The sequence below is a fragment of the Triticum dicoccoides genome, chromosome 3A, assembly GCF_002162155.2.
Source record: "Triticum dicoccoides isolate Atlit2015 ecotype Zavitan chromosome 3A, WEW_v2.0, whole genome shotgun sequence".
Lineage (NCBI taxonomy): Eukaryota > Viridiplantae > Streptophyta > Magnoliopsida > Poales > Poaceae > Triticum > Triticum dicoccoides.
Genome location: NC_041384.1, coordinates 657,110,331 through 657,114,613, shown reverse-complemented (window position 1 = coordinate 657,114,613; position 4,283 = coordinate 657,110,331).

Below are 4,283 nucleotides of genomic sequence, written 5' to 3'. Positions count from 1 at the left end.
TCTCAAGCCAAGTAGTTTAGCAACATTTTATTTGAGTTCACAAACCAACACATGGGATTAATGTAAGAGTTTATTCCTATTTGAATCATGAGAAATTGTGAGATCTTAAACCACATTTTGCACCAACAATTCCTCTTTAACCACATTTTGGTAATTTAGGTGATCCCGTCAGTTCGATCCCACACGCGAGCATGATATTGCACCAAACTTCGCGAGGTTGATTACTCCATTACGCTTCCGACGTGGCATATGTTCGTAGATATGGAATGGAGCACATGGAGTGACAAATGTGTACTCAATGGGTGGCATGGAATGAAACATACACACTTGGTTGGGCTAGACTATGATAACCAAGTGTTTCCTATGCGACATCAGAGTCTTACTGGAAAATGGTGCGTCCATACATGCGTGGACACCACATAGTCTAGATAATCTGGACCTCCTAAAAAATTGTCTATGGTGAAAATGCGATTGAAAATTGTGATTTAAAGTAAACACATGGTTCAAGTTAAAACAAACACTCTAGTTTTAGTTAGACGAATTCACTCCTTTGCCACTTGCCACTGTCAGATTCATACCATGTTTACGCACACTTCTTTGTCCTTAGAAGAGCAAATAAAATTAAATCGTTGATTGGTCTAGTACGTGTATGGTTGCGCAGAAGCGTGTGCACATAGCCATGGCAAATGTGAGCTACAACTTCATTGCATTGCTGGTCTTATGAATATACTAATCCTTGTCTTGTAGGGTATTCCTATCCATTGTTCTAGCTTGTTGCACTATATATGATTTTGACAAAGATTGGACGCCATCAACAAATTAACATGACAATTTCTATCGTATTTTTGCCATTGTTGTTATCATCTCATGGCCTCATTGGAAGCGAATGCACAAGTTTTTAAGGCATCATGTGATTTAGGAGTTCCCATTTGCCAACTAGCACAAGTGATGTTTTTCTTTTTCTTCTCTTGGTGCATGGTTGATCGGCATGGGACACGAGGATTTTGTCATTTGTTCAGATCCTTGCTCCTCTTATTAGTCTTCGCTTCACACTATCGAAGATCTATTAATAATATACAACTATTCCATGAAAATACATGGTTCAAATTATTAGAAATGATTGTGTTGGGTGTGGTGGTGTCATTCCCGGAGTTGTTGAGAGGCCAAATTTATCCGCGTGACGAATATCTGAGCATATCGTAGTTATGCTCCTAATTGTACTTATCCCACACAAAGATTTATAATTTGGCATTTTGTTGGAAATTTATCTCTTAAGCCAGGTAATTAAGATTCATTCCATTTAGTTCATTGACCGCCGTAAAGGACTAATAAATGAATTTATTCGTCAAGAAAATATGGTGACAAACGGACACGTGGAAGCATGATTTGCACTCATAATTTCACTTTAAACAATATTTTAGTGATTGAGGTGATCATGAATTGTTGATCCCACATGTCTAGAAGACGTGGCACCCAAACTTGACTTCAACATCGACATGTTGGATATGACTTGGAACCGGATTTTGTGGCTTATAATGAAGATATTTATTGAACCAACCTGATATTTGAGGATGCATATGCTATTGCAGTGTTGTTCTTGGAATTGTGGAGCAGCAAGTTTTGTCTGTGTGACAAATATCCACTTATCGCAAATGGGTCAAATTGTACTTACGCCGGCATGGAAAATATATGTATGATGTCTTATTTGCGGACATCGGGGTGGGGACGGGGTACTCTCATGTATCTCAAGCAAATTATTACTTAACAAGATTTTATTTGAGTTCATAAATGAGCACATGGGAGTTAATACAAGAGTTTATTCCGGTTTGAATCATGAGAAATAGGGAGGCCTTAAATCACATTTTGCACCCATATCACAAGACACATTTGAGCAATTTAGGTGATCCTAACTGGTCAATCCCACCCGTCTGAATGACATTGCAACAAAACTTGGACTTGTGTGTCGCCACACCGATGTGGATCACTCCACTATGCATTTCGCGTGGCATGTGTTAGTAGATATGGATTGGAGCACATGCAGAGACACTTATGTATGCGGTGGGTGGCATGCAATGTCCATGCACATATAGTTTGGGCTAGACTATGACAACCAAGTGTCGTCTATGCGACACCAAAGACTTACGGAAGAATGGCACGTCCATGTATGAACACCATAGAGTGTTGATGACCTAGACCGATATAGCCAACCTTAATTGCCAAAAAATGGGTTGCAAAGTAAATGCAGGTGCAAAGTATGATTCAATGTAAACACATGGTTCAAATAAAATAAAACTACTCTAGTTATAATTAGACCAATTCATTCCTTTCCACCTGCCACTGCCAGATTCCTACCATGTGTACGCACACTTGTTTGCCCTTTAAACCGATAATTGGTCGAGTATGTCTATGGTTGCTGTAAGGAACTAGTAGTAACCTCTCGATCTATTAGTATCGCTCACGAATTCAGGATACAAGCTCCAGTTACAATCGCCAACATGAGCTACAGGGAATGAGGAACAAGAGGAACACGAAGATAGGTGCCGCCGCCGCCGTTTCTGATCCACTGGATGGCCTCCTTCGTCGGCTCCTCTCGCGTACTTGTAGTCTGGTGGTTCTCAAGCGGGCCAGGCCCATGAGCTGGACGGGGCGAGCCCATATAGGCAAGGTGGGCTCCTAACATCCCCCCTTCCTTGAGATTCGGCTTGACCTCAAGCCGCCGCCGCCGAGAACCACCCGGATCCCATTGCACTCGATGGTCCTTGACTAGCTCGAAGTCGCCATGGGAGCTGAAGTCGATGCTGGCTGGAACGACGTGGGAGTAGTAGTCGTGGACGATGGTGCCCGATTCGAAGGAGATGCCGAGAAAGCAGATGTTGAAGCTGTCGACGAAGTGTTGCACGAAGCCGACAGTGACAACGATGACAGACCCCCCCTTCTTGAACATGCTCTTGGCAGGAGAGGGTACAAGACACCATTCCACCCATGGCTCGTGCTTCCTTGCTGCTGACCATCGCCACTACATTTTTGGCCAGCTGAAGATGAGAAGTTGGCATGGTAGCGCTCCCAGGGTCCCATGACCTGCGCACATTTGCAACTTGGATGTGTTCATGCATGTTTGCATTCTCATCAGGTTCAGAGAGTGACATTTGTTGCTTCACTAAATGATGAATGGGATTGTCCCTATGAGCTATTTGGTCATGTTGCTGCAACTCAGCACCAATAGGTGTCCGTATCAAATGGTGAATGGTTCCAGTAGCATCGTCAAGCAAGGATTTCTCTGGTAGATCGTTCAGAAGGGTTACGATGATCAGGATAATAAGTCGAACTCCAACTCTTGAATCGCCAGTTTTTTGTTCATGCTTGCATGTGTCCACTCCAGGTTCAGGTTCAGTGAGTGACAAGTGATGCTTAACTGACAATGAAATGAAGTTGTCCAGCTTGTGATAAACTTGGTTGAGTGTACAACAGCAAGCCTGCTGAGGCTTGTCAGAATTGCATTCCCAAGTGTAACAGACACTCCCATTAAAACACCCTTCTCTAAAAATTTCCCCGTGCACTGACACGCGCATAAGTTGAATTTTCCTTTGGAATTTCTCACCAGGAATACTACATGCAGGAGCATGCACCATATAGGATACATAAGACTGTACACTCTTGTAGGTCACATGCACCCCATGTATTGCTTCTGAACACCTCAAAGTAATGCTGATAAGATTCAGATAGGCCATACAACCTGCATGTGTATGCAATGTGCCAATAGAAGATGTTTCTCGAGTCACTGTCCGGCTGCCACTATGACAAGCATGAAAATGTAATTGGGACATATGTCGACTTCCACTGGCAAAGTCAGTGAAATATAGTACTTTTGTGCTAGTGATCCAAGGTTGAAAATGTTCACAACTGCACTGGCCCCGGGGTGCGGCTAGAGAAATGAGTGTAATTTGAAGATACCATTTAAGCACGGAAAAACTACCAAGGTGTGAAGGCAGAGGACAACGTGAAGAATCAGACAGTGCACCACAGTTTCCTCGCATCGGCAGATGTAGCATCTCAAACAGTGGCTTCAACGTGGTAAGCGCACAACTTGGTGATGATGCTGGAGTGATCGCCTGCATTCTTACGAAAACAAGGATACACTTATCATAATCTTCAGGAGGTTTGGCAGGTGGTCTAGGGACACAGAGCATTCTTGTTGCCTACATTCCCACTCCCCTAGAATTTGCTAGCACGGTGGGAATCTTTCTCTCCATAATTCCCTCTTCCCTCAAGTAAATAATTGCAGT